The sequence below is a fragment of the Rhinolophus ferrumequinum genome, chromosome 11, assembly GCF_004115265.2.
Source record: "Rhinolophus ferrumequinum isolate MPI-CBG mRhiFer1 chromosome 11, mRhiFer1_v1.p, whole genome shotgun sequence".
Taxonomy (NCBI): Eukaryota; Metazoa; Chordata; class Mammalia; order Chiroptera; family Rhinolophidae; genus Rhinolophus; species Rhinolophus ferrumequinum.
Genome location: NC_046294.1, coordinates 5,181,307 through 5,198,752, shown reverse-complemented (window position 1 = coordinate 5,198,752; position 17,446 = coordinate 5,181,307). Strand labels below are relative to the sequence as shown.

Here is a 17,446-nt window from a genome sequence, read left to right as displayed (position 1 = left end):
TGTCCCTCCAAGCTGGAGGGAGAAGAGGCCCTTGTGCAATGCTCGGGGGGCAGAGGTGGGAAGCAATGCGGTTGGAGGCACCAAGCAAGACCCACAGGAGAAGTGGAACACCTGAGGTGGGAACAAAGGACACCAAACTCCCTTCCTGAAACCCTGCTGGAGGGGCTCCCTCTGGCGTTAAATGGGACGCCTTGCCCCAGATCAAGCCCTGGCACCTGGAGTGACCCGAGTGACAGCCTCTCCTCAGTGGCACTTGCCCAAAAAGAGCCTGCAGAGCGCTGGCCTTCCCTCAGGCACCATTCCAGGTGGCATCTTGTCACCCTCCCACCGGGGCTGAGAACAGGTGATGGTGCAGTCACAGGAGAGGGTGGGCAGGGGCCAGGACCCCAGCACGGCCCAGTGAGCCCTGATTTGGGGGTTTTCCGTGGTGGGTGGTAACCAGGAAGTCCTCAAGGTCACTGACAGTTTGGCTGCAAATCTTCCTTAAACTCTCCGACGGAGGCTGTGGTAACCCAACCAGGCATCTAGGAACACCCCCTTGTCTGTCTCATCAGCTGACCCTGCCTAGGGAGCTGCAAGCCTTGTGCAAGGACGCCCTCGCCGTGGCTGCAACCCCCGCCCCCCCCCCCCCGTAGGAAAGGCCTGTCAGAGGCTACCAGATGCAGCACGCCTCTGGTTACGTGGCTCAGGGACACCACGGTGCCTTGCTCGGCGCTGGTGACGCACATGAGGAAAAACGTCCTATTCTGACCTCAGAGATGGGGGAAATGACGAATAAGAGAAAAGCAACCACCGTCACCCAAAGATTCTTGCCCCGGTTTCCTCTCTGACAGAAGCTGCCAGTTCCTGCAGATGCCAGCTGACAGATCCCTTCCCGTGGCCATACACTAGAGACAGGAAATGAGGCGGCTTTGCCTCTCACTTGGGACATGTAAACACTGTCTCGCCAGCAGAATGTGGCACAGGGACACAGGAGTGTCTGGAACACCTGTCCCTGCGTCAGCACGATGCCACCATGTCTACTTGTCTCCCAGCGTCAGCTCTCTCCTCCAACACTGGATCAATAAGCTCAGCGGTCTCCTTCCAGAGGAAGATACCCACGACTGCCTGTGGAGCGAGGCAGGGGAAGGGTCTGGATGTCGCTGTCCCCGGGTCTGGTGATCCCGCCACATTGCTCCCTCCCACAACATCCAACACTCACCAAGCTCCACCTACATGCCAGGCCAGTGCCAGCGTGGGGGCGGGGGGACACAGTGGTGACAGGCACGGCTGGCAGGCAGAGCCTCCCCTCTTTACCAGGCCCTGAGCTAGTGTAGGAAGTTCTGAATGTACGAATCACGTAAGCGCATACCTCCATATCAGTCCCTTTCCAGATAAGGACCCAGGCGTGGCGGGGTGAAGTGACACCCAAGCTCACCCAGCAGGGACAGATTTGAGCCAACGCGTGTGCCTCCCTCCGCAGCAGGAGCTCTGACCCACCAGGGCAAATGGAGGAATAAGCTGAGGCAACGAAAGGAGTAAGTGGAGCCTTGCGTCAGAAGCACAGTGTACAGGCACTTGGGAACCACGCCTGATAAAAACCTGTCACTGGCCTGAAGTCCAACAGGACCCCCACAGCATTCTGCACGTCCTGCCAGAGAGCAGGGTGACCGGCCGACAACCGTGTGGCCCTGATCAGCTGGGGCCATTTCCATTTGTCCAGTAAAGTCACCAAAATGGCGCTAGAAATCCCACTATGTCTGGCCTAAGCTACGTCTCCCGGCTGCCTCTCATAACCAGGAGCAACACCAAATTTCCTTGTCAGGACATCATCATCCAAGTTTGGGTCCAGACAGCAGGGCCACTGTGTTCAGGGCGGAATGCTCTCGGGCGGAGCGGCCTTGCTGCGGTCGGAGTGGGGCAGCCACGGGAAGGCCTGCTGCAGCCAAGCAGCAGGCCCTGGTGTCCCTTGGAGGATCTGCATTGCTTCCACCCTGCATGTCCCTGTACTCACACAGCATCTCCTGCAGCCCCCGAGGGCAGCTGTGGGCAGCAGGCACAGAGGAAGGGAGAGCCAGGGCCCTACCTCAGGGGCCAGTATGTCACTTTTGGAGGCCCCCAGTCTTGCCCTCAGCAGGTGGGCTGGAGAGCAGCCGGAGGGGGTGAGAAGGGAGAGGGTGGAAACAGGCCCAGGAATTTCCAAATTAACTAATGAGGCTCCTATACATCCACTTCCTCCGACCCCCGCCAGCACCAGCACCCCACCAGGCTCTGTCCCCCGCCCCCAGCCCGCCTCAGCAGCTGCCAGCAAAAGCAGGTCAGAACCAGAAAGAAAGTGTTCTTGGCAGAGGGCTTCACGCTGTGGAGGAAGTGAGCCTCTGGGGGCGGGGGCACTCTGCACTGCCCTGAACCTGTCACCGGGAGACAGAAGAGGCAAAGACCGCTGGCTTCTAGGGCTGCAGCAGTGGATGTCGAAGTGCCCAGAGAGAGGACAGGCTGAGGCTGAGATTCCTGGGTGGGGGCGCTACAGGGTGGGGGCACGAGAAACAATGAAGGTGACAGACAAGAAAGAAGAGGCAGGAAGAGACGTGAGGGGAAAGAGCACGCGGGCCCGGGCAGCGCAGCACAGTGGCTCCCACCCTGAGCAGGCTGCGTGATTCGGGGTCGTGCCAACATGGCTCCACGTCACCCCAGCAACCCTGGTTGTAAGAGCGGGGAGAGGGTGGAAGAGCGACACTTGGGACGACTGGTACTGCATGGGCAGGGGGGATTTGTGGACTGGGGAATGGAGGAGGCGTGGGGAGAGGAGACCAGTGAGGGGTGATCAGGGCCTGCAGGGGAGGGACAGGGAAGCACAGGGACACGTGGTGGGCCACTGGCTGGCATGGCAGTGGCTGCTGGGTCCCAACCTCATTCGAGGGCAGGAAGCCTTTCAGGGTGAACACTGCCCCCTGGTGCAAAAGGAGAGCTACTGCCGACCTGCACCCGCCTGCCCAGGCACCTGAGCGTGGGGGTCAGGCTGTGCTCAGAGGGCCACTTGCCTCATTTCTCCACCTCCTTTCCGACTCACTCAGGAAGGCCTTCCACCCCACCTGCCCGGCTGGCACGGGGACCCTCCCTGGGGTAGCCACGTGTCGTCAACACGGTGCCATCACTGTGCTTGTCACAGCCCACTGTCTTCCTGCTTCTGAGGGCGCTCCTGGAGATCATGTCTGTGCTCGGGAAGACGTCATAACCCATCTCAGCGGGACACTGTGAGGATTTTGAGGACAGGATCCTCCGTCTATTTTGTCCCCCGAAGTCTCCCTAGTGCTCTGCAGTGCCTGACACTGAACTAAATGTCTGGGGAATGAACAAACACTCCAGGTCCCGTAAGGATTATGCAGAGTCGTGTGAGCCCACAAGCTTTATGGAGCGTCCAACAAAGATGAATAAGGAATGGCCCCTCCGAGACGCAGCGCACGCAAGCTAGTGGGACACACAAGTGTGACACACACAGGAGAGCCCCAAGTGTTACAAGGAAGGTCCAAGGGCGAGATCAGCAAAAGCAACTCCCAGACTGAGCCCGGGACTCAGGAAAGCATTTCGGGGCTGAGTGAGGTGACAGATACCAAAGACTCAATTCTAAACGTGGCTGGACAATGCTTTGCAGGAAGATAGACATCCGAACCCAGGGTGCTCCAGGAAGCTCCCCGGGGCCTTCATGTCCCACTGCCCAGCTGGAGGGTCACATAGGACTGCTCCCCACTCACCCACTCAGTGCACCCCAGTTCCAAGGTGACAGGAAAGTGCGTGCCAGTGTATGGACTGAATTGTGTTCCCCAAACACACGTGGAAGCCCCACCCCCCCAGGACCTCAGAATGGGACCTTAGTTGGAAATAGGCTCTTTACAGAGGTAATCAGTGAAAACGAGGTCACTAGGGTGGACCCTAATCCAATAAGCTTGGGGTCCTTATAAAAAGGGAATAATAAACAGACAGACGCACAGAGGGAAGACGGCCTGAAGACACCCAGGGAGACGGCGACCATGTGCCCGAGAAATCATCCACAAGTCAAGGAACGTCAAGGATTGCTAGCAAACACCAGAAGCTAGAAGAGACAAGGAAGGAGCCTCCCCTAGAGCTGACAGAGGGAGTGTGGCCCTGCCAGCACCTTGGCTTTGGACTTCTGGCCTCCAGACTATGAGACATGAAATCTCTGCTGTCAGCCACCCTGCTTTGGTACTTCGCTATGGCAGCCTCGGGGTTCTCACGAACGACCAGAACCTACAGAGACCCTGAAATCAGGGGCAGGAGCACAGGGTGGTAAAAATGTCCCCCTCCCCCATGTGCTCATCCTGAGGCAGGTTACGGAGGGGCCTTCGAAGCTGGGTGGGGCTGCTTAGAGCTGTGATCAGCACCGCGAGTGGTTGGCAGCAAACACGAGCAGGAACTGCCAGCGTTGGAGTGTGGCTGCATGGAGAGCTGGTAGAGTCAGTAGGAAGGCCCCTTGAAGAAAGGTACTGGGGAGAGGGGGAGCGGGGGAGAGGGCGGGAGGGAGGCGGCTCGGGTGGGGAACAGCTCGAGCACAGGCAAAGGAGCCAACAGCCTGGTGAAGTCCACTGAGGCCAGAGGCAGGGCGTGAGCAGGGGCAGACACCTGGCCTTCAGGGCAGGAGCGCACATGCACAGCAAGGGGTGTGGACCGTACCCACAATGTCAGAGGATAGGACCACAGAAACCAGGCCAGGGGCAGTGATTTGCAATTTAGAGGGGCCACTATAGCGGTTGGGAGGAAGTTGGATTTGAGGAGGAAAGACTAGAAGATGTTCTAATGTATGTAAGAGATAATGAGCCCTGAGGGAAGAAACACACCCGAGGTAGTATCACCAGTGCCCGTTAGATGAGGGGTAAAGAGGCCACAGGTAAGGATGACTCTTGGCTCCTATTTTAAGAGGTGAGTGCCAAGTTAGAGAACACAGAGGTGGATGTAGAAAGAGACGGGAGACCTCAGCTTTAACACTGAAGAGCGTGAAGTAACTGCAAGCTATGCACCTGGGGAGGGCAGCCAGGCAGCTGGACCGTGAGTCTGACACACTGAGCAGGAGGGAGACCAGGGAATCACCTCCACCTGCTCGGGCAGAGGAGAGAGCGGGAAACACCCACCGACCAGGATGAGCAGAGGGACACCCAGGGACCGTCCACGGACTGTGGGAGTGTCGCCGTGAGAGCCAAGGGTTTCGAGGAATGAGGAGTGTCTACACAGCAGAGCTCTAATAAGGAATAAAAAACAAAACAAAACAAAACAAAACAAAAAAGGAATTAAAAAACAGCTGCTGGGCTCACAGCAGAGGGCCCACTGGTGGCCTCTTGGGTGGCTCACAGTGGGTGGAGATAAAAGTGAAAATGGAAGCAAGTGAGGAAGCATCTACTGCAAACTCTCCAAACTTTGGACAAGGACTTTCAGGTGTTTGGGTCAGAGGAGGAGGAAGGCAGAATGAGCTAGAGGGCACTAGACCAGAGTTAGTCTCTCTCTCTCTCTCTCTCTGAAACATCTGAAAAATACAGACAATGCATCTAGCAATACAAGACCCGTGGACCCAGAATAAACTGATGTCACTATGTTGATATATCTGCTTCATGCTTTATGGTAAGCACTAGATCTGGTGAAATGTAATGGATCAAACACGGGTCCATTTCTACTCCCTTCAGAAATCCCACTAAAACTTCAGTAAAAGAACATTTTTTTAAGAGCACAAACCCACAAGGACAAATTATGGTACAGCCAACGGCAGCAGATGACAGAGGTCAGTAAATTGGACGATGGATAGCATGTGACAATGACGGGGTGGAGAACATGCAGGGGAGACACAGAACAAGCGAATTTGAACTGTGGGCTCCTGGAACGTGCAGAACTTGGTGGGTCGGTGCCTCAGAAGGTGGGACAGCAAAAGAATTCGGTGACAGTCTAAGAGACTGAGAGCCCCAGACCCACCCCCACACACACACTTGGCCAAGGGACCCTACCAACCCCAGCAGAACGACAGGAACCGCAAACACCCTTGGCCCCTGCAAAGTCCCCTGTAGTCACTCACGGAATCCTCCCAACACCCCCTGCGGCAAGTTCACGTGCACTCCCAAGTCTAGAGCTGTAGGACCTGACTCAGGCAGGCCAGAGGGAGCCACGTGCCCAAGGGCACACTGCTAGGAAGTGTCAGAGCCAGGTGCACTGGTCCTGACCCCCAGGCATGGCACCTTACAGAAGACAAGAGGCTCAGTCCTTGGAGAGACTCCACCCCGGCCATGTGGCCCAGCCCAGGCAGAGCCACCAGAAAGAGCAGAGGGACTTATGGAGTTCTACAGACAGACAGGGAGACTGCAGACCCCTCAGCTTCCACAGAGCGGTCCCCAGGCTGATCGTCAGGCAGTGAGGACCCCTCTCTAGGAAAGCAGCAGCCCAGACTGAAGTCCCGGGGCTACTGACATTTCATGGGGGCCGGCAGTCTCCTCTCCCAGCGGTGAGGACACCGGGCCCACGCTTTCTGATTGGCTTTGGTGTCACAGTCTTCAGTATGAATAGACAGTCCGAAATCACCCGCTATTGGAGGAAATCGCCAACAATTTCACCAAAACAAATTAGGAATGAAAACAAGGGAATTCTGAGAAGAAAAGTAATACTGAGAGCAGATACTTAGAAAACGCTATAATTAATCTCCCCAGAGAAGAGAAGCTATTGCGTTGGGAGGCGGCAGCTATTTTAAAAAGGCAAGGAGAAAGAGCTCTAGGAAGTTAAAAATAGAGTTGCAGACATTTTTAAACATAATAAACAGGATTAGAAGACAGTTGAGGACATCACCCAGAAAGCATAACAAAAAGACTGACGTATGGCAGACAGGAGAAAAGGTAAGGGAATAAGACTGAGTCCAGGGAGCCTGGGGCCCAGCAGGGGAGAATTATCCAGAAAGCTTCCTGGAGCTGAAGGACAAACACCAGGTTGGGAAGGCTGAGATTCCAGCATGACGCCCAAAGTCCCACCTGGAACTGGGATCAAGTGGGATCCCACTAGCTTCCTGTATTACCTTCCTGGGGCTACCGTAACAAATTACCAGACTTGGTGGCGTAAACCACCACAGAAATCTATTCTCTTTTAGTTTTGAAGTCATGTTTCACTGGGCCGAAAGCAAGGAACTGGCAGGGCTGTGCTTCCTCCAGAGGCTCTAGGGAACGTCCTTCCTCGCCTCCTCCACGTCTGGTGGCCGCCGCACCACCTTGGCTTGTGGCTGCATCACTCCAGTCTCTCCCTGTGTCGTCACATGGCCTTCTCTGCAATGGATGTCTGATCTCCTGCCCCTGTCTGCTGCGGACACGAGTAATGGCATTTAGGGCCCCCCAGATAACCCAGGAACATCTCCCCATGTCAAGACCCTGAACTTCGGGCCGGCCCAGTGGCTCAGGCGGTTGGAGCTCCGTGCTCCTAACACGGAAGGCTGCCGGTTCGATTCCCACATGGGCCAGTGGGCTCTCAAACACAAGGTTGCTGGTTCGACTCCTGCAAGGGATGGTGGGCTGCGCCCCCTGCAACAACAGCAACTGAAACTGGAGCTGAACTGCACCCTCCATAACTAAGATTGAAAGGATAACAACTTGACTTGGAAAAAGTCCTAGAAGTACACAATGTTCCCCAATAAAGTCCTGTTCCCCTTCCCCAATAAAATCTTAAAAAAAAAAAAAAAAAAAAACCGACCCTTAATTTCATCACATCTGCACAGGCCTTTTCCTTATAAGGTGACACTTACAGGTCCCAGGGATAAGAACCTGGTATCTTTAGGGGCCAACACACAGGCGACTACACTTCTGAAGAGAACGAGAAGAAGGTGGTCACACACCAGTCTTCAACAGGGGCACTGAGCCAGAAGCTACTTCTGAGGGAAAATATCCTCCAACCTAGAGTTTTCTACACAGTTAGACTATCAATCGAGTGTGGGAGCAAAATAAAGATATTGCAGAATGCCCGGCCAAGGAAAGTTTACCACCCACATGCCCGTCTGCCTGGGAAGATGGACAGTCACAAACAATAGTAAATGAACTAAGACTGAGGAAGACTGTGGATCCAGGAGGCAGCACAGAAGAGCAAGGGGGATTCTCAGGGTGATGGTGAAGGAGGTCCCTCCGTGCGTGCTGGCAGTGGCCTAGAGAACCACAGGGCAACACAAAGGCCAGAAAGCTCCCTGGGGTGGGGGTTTCCCAAGGGAGGGATGGGGCGGCTTAAACAACAAACAAACAAACAAACAAACAGCCTAGATTGCCTGAAGTGACTGAAAGAATGGAGAGGAGAGGGCAAATTGCAATGTGTCTGGGGATGAAGGAGTAAGGTAAACAGCAACTCCTGGTAACTGAGACAGTGTGTAAGAAAACGTTACCATGTAAACACTCAGTGTTCTCAAATGTGAGTATTTACTGGATTCTAATAATGTAAAAGATGAAAACGTGCTTTAACAAAAATGGTTACATAACCATGCTGAGAGGACTAGGGAAAGTGGGTACGCATTTGGGGGCTGGAGGGGTGGCGGGGCGGCAAAAGCCAGCTAAATCTTCCAGACAAGGAAGTCAATAAACCGAGTCCAGTGCTATCTGGAAACATGAGGGGAAGCAGCCAGGAGTCAAAGGGGGTGAGGGGTGTCTCTGGGGAGGGCAGGCTGGACAGGGGACCGAGGAGTCTTTTATAAGCCTCGTGGCACAATTTGGCTTTCTAAAGTGTCCACATGTATTGTTTTGAAAAAATAACAGTTAAATTGAACAAGAGGAAAAGCACACACAGCAAACAGTTGCCGTTCCTCTTGTGGCTCTTCCGAATTCCCGGGGGCTTCCAAGCCCCACACTGATTGGACATACAGGTACTCAGAACCACATACTTGTGTTCTCATTTTTCCATAAACGATACACTATCATTTTTTAATACATTTTTTTCACCTAATGTTTGGAATCTGTCCACAATGATATAAGTCGATCTAGATCATTAATTTTAGTGGCTGTATAATATTATATACACACAGTTTATCCAAGCCCAAATGAGGGACCTATAGGTTAGGGTTAGGGCAAAAGGTACACGGACGTCATTGTACTATTTATTCCATTTTTATGTATGTTTAAAAAAATTATGATGAAGAGTCAATTAAAATGTTAAAAATGAATAACCTCGATCCCATATACAAAGTATGCAAGAATTTCTCTGGGTCTATACCTAGAGTTGGAATTGCTGCATCAGACGGTAGGTTCACTGTACATGTCAATATTGCCATATACGTCACCTGAGTAGTTATCCTAGTAATTTCTGCAGCCACCAGAATGAGAATCAAATTTCTATTTCCCTGTATCTTTGCCAACGCTTCTACTGTCAGACTGATTTTTGTCAATCTCCTGGGTATCAAATGGTATCTTGTCTTCATTTTCCTTTCCCTGATTATTAGTAAAGTAGGATATTTTCTCATGATTGTGGAAATAATTTTAGGTTTTCTCTTTTATGAACTGCCTGTTCATATCATGAGCCCCTTTTTCTGCTGGGCTGGTTGGCTTTTTCTTACCGCGTTGTACTAAGTCATTATGATTCTAGACATGAGTCCATTCTCCATTATACACGTGACAGACATCTTCCTGCACAAGAAAATGTTTAGTAAGTTATAGGAAGAGGAAGGGAAAAGAGCTGGGAGAGGAAGGGTTGCAGAAGTAGAGGTGGGAGCAGGAAAGAGCCGGAACAAGCCAGGGAAGGGAGGCCCCCAGTTCAGGTCGAAGACTGATCTTGAACTGGATGGAGACCGTGTCCCCCTTCTGAGACCAAGGTGCCTAAATGTTCTGCGACAGTCCCAATGTGCAATATGCTACGTAGCGGCTGACCACAGGCAGCTACACGGATGTAGCTGGTTGGGGCCCAGCTACACTGGACTCGGCGGAGGCCTGAACTGACCAGTGGCTTTCGCACTGCGGCTCTCCAGGTGGAGAAGCCCAGACATCGTGTTCGGGAGACACAGCTGGAGAAGCAGCAGCCCAGGGAAGATACGTCTGCAGATGGCGGGTCTTCCTGTTCACATCCAGACGCCTTGTTAGCCACAGCTGCTCCAAGAGGCAGGAATAATGAGTTCAAGCTGCATCAAAGACGGCTGAGATTAAACTCGAAGGAAAACGTCTGGCCAGTCAGCTCAGGAAAAGATACAGATTAGAAAAAGCGGTGGCATTTCCCTCTGAGGGAGTTTTAAAAGAACTTAGAGAGTTTTCTGAATTCGTTGGTTTAAGTCAAGTGATTCTTCCAGAAACGCAAAATGTGAGACCGATTGTATGAGATTTCTTACATTTCTGTTGTGATTATCTGTCCTTGAAGAATAGGAAGCAAAGCAGTTTTCTACCGGCATTTTGGTACATTCATATAAAATGCTTTAATATTCCTTCTTTGGAGGAAAAATGCAAAAGTTAGATATGTTTGGAGTTTAGATGTTAAGAATGTTTTACTTTAAAATGTACCACGGGCCAGAGATCTGTAGCCCTCAGCACAACAGGCAGAGAGAGAGATGTGAGCAGCAAGACAACTACCGCAGCTCCTCCCAAGCTCCTGACGCTCTTCTCAGCCAAGATAAAGCTAACAAGCCAGGGCTGCCAGATTTAGCAAATTAAAATGCAAGCCGTTCAGTTCAACACTGAATTTCAGAGGAACAGCATTTTAAAAAACGTGTAAGTATATCCCATGCAATATTTGGGGCATACTTATACTATAAAATTAGTTGTGGTTTATCTGAAATTTAAATGTAACTAGGCGTCCCGTATTTTATCTGGCAACCGTAACGCGCCAGCAGTGTTGAAGCCCTGACTGTATCTTAGAAGAAAAGAAACATGTGAAGAGAATTCCCAAATGTTTACATAACAGCGCTGGGGTAACACAGTGGGTAACACACCAGGGGTCCAACTTCTTGGGTTTAAATCAGGGCTCCACCAAGCCCACTGACTCTGGGCAAGTCGCTTATCTGGATAAAATCTATAAAATCAGGGATGGTAACAGTAACTGCGCATAGAGCTATTATGAAGATCAAGGCACCGCGAAGTGCTCAGAACAGTGCCTGGCACATAATCAGCCTGTTTCAGATGTGAGCTGTCAGTATGAGCAGTGGGCAGGCTGAACAGTGGGCACTGGCCCTGCTTCTGATGGACAGGGTCTGGGCCGTGAGAACCACGGGACAGCCCCGGTTTGAAGCACAACGTGACCAGGATAGCCTCCTTGGTCAGAGCTGTCAGCCAACCGAAGAACCAGGGTGCCCCAGCCCAGCTGGGTCCTGTCAGTGAGGACCCCCCTCCACTCCAGGGAGTATGGCTTGCTCCCACGGGCTCACTTGACTCGGCCTCTTTCCACCTCGTGCCAACTCGCTTTGGTAGCTTGCAATTGGCCACCGTGGGCATATGTATACCACAGAAATGGGCAAACCCTGAACTCAGGGTCTTTTCCCCACCTCCTTGAGCTCCACCACTGAAAAACCACCCAGATGGCTAAAGAGCCATCCCACCTTGACCCAGAGCCAGGCAGTAAGGGAGGGTTGGATCAGTGACATCCCTTCTCCATTTTCCACTTTGGCTCCAAGTAAAGAGGCCTCTGTTTCTTTTGTAAGGGCCTGAAGCAGAGTGCTTAATTTGGTCAAAACAGGAGGATGAGCTAAGAAATGAATGAGGCACTCTCTCCACGTCTTAAGGTAGTTCAGAAGACATCCTGCAACACTAATTAACCTGTGAGAATATCAAAGTAAAAATCCTTTTGATAATCTCACTTAACAACGTGAAAATTATGCTTTTGTTTTCAAGACACTGATTTCCTTGTTCCTAGGCCTAACAACTTTTCTCGCCCTCCCTCTCCCATTCTTTCTTTCATTTTTTTTTTTTTTTTATGAATCTTATTGGGGAATATTGGGGGACAGTGTGTTTCTCCAGGGCCCATCAGCTCCAAGTCGTTGTCCTTCAGTCTAGTTGTGGAGGGCGCCGCTCAGCTCCAAGTCCAGTGGCCGTTTCGGGGCTTAGCCCACCATCCCATGTGGGAATTGAACCGGCAACCTTGTGGTTGAGAGTTCACTCTCTAACCACCTGAGCCATCCGGCCGCCCCTCCCTTTCTTTCTTAACCAACAGAGGCTTTTGCCGGGTTGAAGTGTGGGAATTTTAAATTGTGGTTGTTGGACGTACATGTCAAATATCTATTCTGTAACAGAACTTACCCCCTCCCTTCCTGACCCCATTTCCTGCCCCCCCCAAACAACACACACCCCAAACAAAACCTCTTCCTGTCTTCCTCACCATCATCGCTCTAGGAACTAGAACTTCCGTTTAGGGGTCACCTTCAGCTCTTCCCTCTCTCTCCCACCACCCACTTCTGCCTCTTGTGTCCTCCCTCCTTTCATTTCTACTTATCCACCCTAGTTCATGCCCTCTTACTACTTGAACGATTGCAAAAACCTAACCCTTAACAAGCACCACCATCAGGTGGCTTTAGCTACCAAGTCACACTATACACTAATGACAGTCAGTATCCCAAAATACAGGCAGAGGAGAGGTTCACTCTCATCTTAAGAGCCCTCTATGCCGCCCCATTGCCCACAGGTGAGAGTCTTGCTTCCTCGGGCCTTCTCCCATCATTAGTCCAACCTACCTTTCAAGCCTTATTTCCCATCACCCCTCAGCCTCCTGGGTCCTATAACTCCAGCCAAACTGCCTCCTCCTTGTTCCCAAATAGTCCAAGCGCCTTCCCAGCTTCCTCGGAGTAGTCCCTCCACCCAGACACCCCCAGATGGTACCCTTCTCCACTGCCACCGCGCAAAGCCTGCTCGTGTCTGGGTTATGCATCTTATTTCTCTCCCTTCTGAAGTCCCATCAAAACTTCAGTAAAGAGATTAAAAAACTATAACTGCCCCCCCACCCCCACCAAGGACAGAGCGACCAGGACAGACCACAACAAAAGAACTGTGGGAGCTGGAGGGCAGCTCAGGGAGCCGACCTCATGGTCCCTAACTGACAATGGGGAAAATGACCCACCCGTTTCCATCACAGAATCTACAAAAGGCTGGGAAACTTCGGCTCCAGGTCCCCCAGGACTGGGCTGAACCAGGGAATGGGTTTTGAGAAGCAGTCAGATCCCTAGAACTGTTTCCCTACCTCCTGCGGTACCACTGGAGACTACCCCTCTCCCAGCCTCTCCGGAAGAAGAGAGGTGTATCTCTAGAGAAGGGAAGCCTGGGTCTCTGCACTGGCAGATCAAAGGCACATGGAGGGCCTGGCTATTTTGTCAAAAACAGGGGAGGGGGCGGATGGGTGGCTCAGTTCTTAGAGCACAAGCTCTGGGCAACGGGGCTGCAGATTCAATTCCCACATGGGCCAGTGAGCTGCGCCCTCCGCAACTAGAATGAAGACAATGAGCTTCTGCTGAGCTGCCGCTGAGCTCCCGGATGCCTCAGTGGGTTGGAGCGCGTGCTCCCAACCACAGGGTTGCTGGTTTGACTCCCGCATGGGATGGTGGGCTGCGCCCCCTGCAACCAACAACGGCGACTGGACCTGGAGCTGAGCTGCACCCTCCACAACCAAGAGTGAAAGGACAACAACTTGACTTGGATGGAGCTGATGGGTCCTGGGAAATACACACTGTTCCCCAATAAAGTCCTGTTCCCCTTCCCCTGCTAAAAGAAACAAACAAACAAACAAAAAACAACAGAAAAACGGGGGAGGGAGTTTGAGCCTGCGCATCCTGTCCCTTTGCCCCTGCGGCTCCCAGAACACCACAGCCAGCCCTTCCCCTCCTCCCAGGCCTGGCCCCGCCCCAGAGGGAAGACCTCAGGGTATTGACATTGACATGTCCCAAGAAATAGCACACACATCACCGGCTGTGACACTCAGAAACCTGACTCCCAGGCAGCTTTTAGCCCGGACTAGTAACCCTGCAGCCCAGGAAAGATTCCTTCAAAGATAGAGACCAAAGGAAAACAGCAGAAAAAAGCAATCTGGAGAAAACAGCTTATGCAAGGAGCAGAAAACTTAAACAGGGCATTTATCCTCAGAGAAATAAGGAAAGTGTCCATCAGTGAAACAACGGGATGGTATACATATATTTTTAAAGAACCATTCAGAGAGTAAAAAAGCCTCTTGGAAATTAAATATATAACAGGAGAAGCAAACAAACAAACAAAAATCAATAGATGGGTTGAAAAATAAAGGAAATCTCCTAGAAACTGAAACGAAAGGAAAACAGGCAAGAAAAGGGAAGAGAATTACAGGGCCAGTCCAAGAGACCCAAGAGATAAGAGGAGTCTCAGAAAGAGAGAACTGGGAAAAACAAAGAGGAAGAAATGAAATCATTCGAGAATATCCCAGGCCAGGAGGACATGTTTCCACGTGGAAGGAACCACTGAGCCCACGAGACGAATGAAGGCAGACCCACGCCAGGCATGTCCTGAAACTTCAGAAAGGAGACCTGGGGGAGCACACGAAAAATCAGAAGTCAGGGTTTCAGATTTCTCAACAGCAGTTTGGGAACTAGAAAAGCACAAAGCAATCTTTCAAAATGGTAAGGAAAAAATTATTTCCAACCTGAAACTCTCTATGCAGCCAAACAATCAATTATGTATGAAGGTAAAATAAAGACAAGGAGCAACAACTGACCTCGCTGTGGTCAAGTTCCACCAAAACAAGGCAGCAAAGTGGCCAGAAAGACAACAGGAGCTGCAGCCTGGGGAAGGCAGAGGGGATCACGGGAGAGAGGGCGCAGGGTGAGGCAAGGGGCTCCCAAGAACCACTTCGTGGGCACACTTTGCTCAGGAGACCTGAAGGAAAGCGGAACCAGCACTCCTACTGAGGGGACTCAGAGTGGAAATGTCTCTGGTTGGACCTGACAGCCTGACAGGAAAGCAGCATGAATGACACCTGAGGTGGGGGGGCAGGGCGTGCTCCTTCAACCCACATCTTAACAGGAGCCTCCTGGTCCCCATGGGTCACCAGGTGCAAGATATCAAAACCCGCCCCACTGGGAGGACGCTCCGATGCATAGAATATTTCTAAAATGAGACTCCATGCGGTCCCAGGGGCTGTCTTGGGGAAGAGACGTGTGGAAAAGATTTATCTTTCAATGTCTACCCTTTTGAATTTGCATCATGCACCGGATTATTCAAAAAACGAATAACATACAATACATGAAAAGGGGATCCTGCCCGGCTTCAAGGCCCCTCCATCAGGAAGCCTTCCCTGGTTCCCCACCTGAGCCCCAGAGCCAGCCAGGCCTTGGGTGTCCTTTTCCTGCTGGCTTCTCAGGGCACCCTGGTTAGTGAGTGCTGGTTGAAGGCTGGACCTGCAGCTCTTTGGGGGCGGATTGAGCTCACCTTTGAACGTGCTCTAGGAGCACTACCTACTGTACTCCAGGCACCTTCCACTTCGCTTACTTCTCACCACAGTCCCACGGGGACCAACCCTCACTTTACTGATGAGAAAACTAAGGCTCAGGAGGACCCACAAGGAGCAGCCAACTCGAGAATCACCAAGCCCGTCCAACTCCAGGGTCCTTGTTTTCCACGCAAGTACCCAGCTCGGTGCCTGGTTTGCAGGAGGGCTCCAGAAATGTTTAATGGAACCATAATACGACTGGGTTGAAATGAAATTTTTCTCCCTGAGCTGGCCTCTTCCCATGCTCTGAGCCCCAGAAATAGAGCCTTAGGGGGCTCAGTGGCAAGCAGACCTCTGTCCAGCCAGAGAATCAGCGCGGGTTACAAAAAACGGGGGCCATTTCCTCCATAAGGTAGTCTTTTAGCTCACTGGGTTACTGCCCCTGGGGGCCAGGTGTTTGTGATTTTTTTAAACAGCTTCATTGAGACACAATCACATACCGTCCAGTTCACACATTTAAAGTACAATTCAACGGCTTTCAGTTTACCCAGAGCTGTGCATCCATCACCACAGTCAGTTACAGAGCCCATCCATCCCTCTGAGCCAGCAGCCCTCCCAGCCCCAACTCCCTCAGCCCTAGACAACGTGGACAAAAAAGAGGCTCTATGGAAAGTGACCTAAGGGGTGATCTGGTCATACATTCCTACCTGGGCAGGTCCCCAGGTAGTCACACCCCAGGCATACAACTTCCTTGTGAAACGTTTATCTCAGCCTTAAGCTGCCGGTCCATCGTTTCTGAGCATCCAGGTTAACACACGTTGGAAAAACCTGAGGTGATACCCATCAAAGGGGGTATTCACCCTCAAGAGAGCACATAATCTTATTAACTGTGCCATAATCCTATCCCCACTTTGCTTTCCCCAATCTTCCTTACCTCCCCTCCTTAATGTCAAATGCACAAAAGCAGATGCAAATGTGATTCTCAGGAGCATTTGAGATCTTGCTTCCTGGCACAGGTCGTCCGTTTGGCTCAATAAACTCTTATAAAAATGTTCTCTACAGGTTTGGACGCTTCTTACACCGACACTCCTTTTTGGCTATTCTGAACAAAGCTGCTGTGAACACTTGTGTACACATCTTTGGGTGGACATGTGTTTTCATTTCTCTTGTGTATTTTTTCAGGACTGGAATTGCTGGGTCATATGATAACTCTGTTTAACTGTCTGAGGAACGGCCAGACTGTTTGCCAAAGCAGCTGCTTCACTATATGTCCCCCAGTTGTGTGTGAGGGTTCCAATTCCTCCGCATCCTAGACAACACTGTAAGGTAAGCATTTTTATTGCGTCTTCAAGTCTGGGTCCCACTCCCCAACACTGTGCTTCGCCATCCTAGTGAGTGTGGAGAGGGATCTCCCTGTAATTTTGATTTCTAATTCCCTGCTCGCTAATGACATTGAGCACGTTTTCATGCGCCTACTGACCATCTATATCTTCTTTGGAGAAATGTCTGTTCAGACCCCAGATTGGATTGTCTGTCTTTTGATTGTTGACTTGTAAGTGTTCTTTCCATAGTCTAGATACAAGTTCCCTATCAAATATATGATTTGCAAAATTTTTCTCCCATTCTTTGGGTTGCCTTTTCACTTTCTGTTGCTGCACAAAAGTTGTTCGTGTTGATGAAGTCCAATTTATCTATTTAATTTTATTGCTTGTGCTTTTTGCTGTCGTATTTAAGAAACCACCTGCCTAACCAACATCACAAAGATTTATGACTATGTTTTCTCCTGAAAGTTTTAGTTTTAGCTCTTAAGTTCAAGTCTTTCATCCATTTTGATTTTTACCTGTGATGAGAGGTTGGATCCAACTTCCCTTTTTTTTTTTCTCCCTCTTTAAGGTTTATTTGGTGTTTTAGTTGGCATGACACTTGGATAGTTGGCTGCATTATTGATATGTAGGCTTTTCTTTTTACAGTATATTCCAATATACTCTGATACATATAGTACATAAAATAAGATCCTTTAGAATAGTTATGCACAAAACATGCAATTTTGCATTTATACATTGGATCCTGGAATGTGAGACTGAGAAAAAAAAGTTGGATTAGG

At 51.0% G+C, this 17,446-nt stretch overlaps 1 protein-coding gene across 6 annotated transcripts in view; it reads right to left on the bottom strand.

The window, feature by feature from the left end:
• The window catches only part of PC (pyruvate carboxylase), a 92,917-nt gene that overhangs the window by 26,496 nt on the left and 48,975 nt on the right, over window positions 1-17,446 (bottom strand). The window contains exon 1 of one of the 6 annotated variants that reach the window (XM_033121620.1): window positions 5,124-5,142. The exons of the other annotated variants lie outside the window; for them this stretch is intronic. The gene's annotated coding sequence lies outside the window, so the exon portion shown is untranslated. Of the gene's footprint in view, window positions 1-5,123; window positions 5,143-17,446 lie in introns of those variants that run through there. 6 annotated transcript variants of the gene reach the window in all.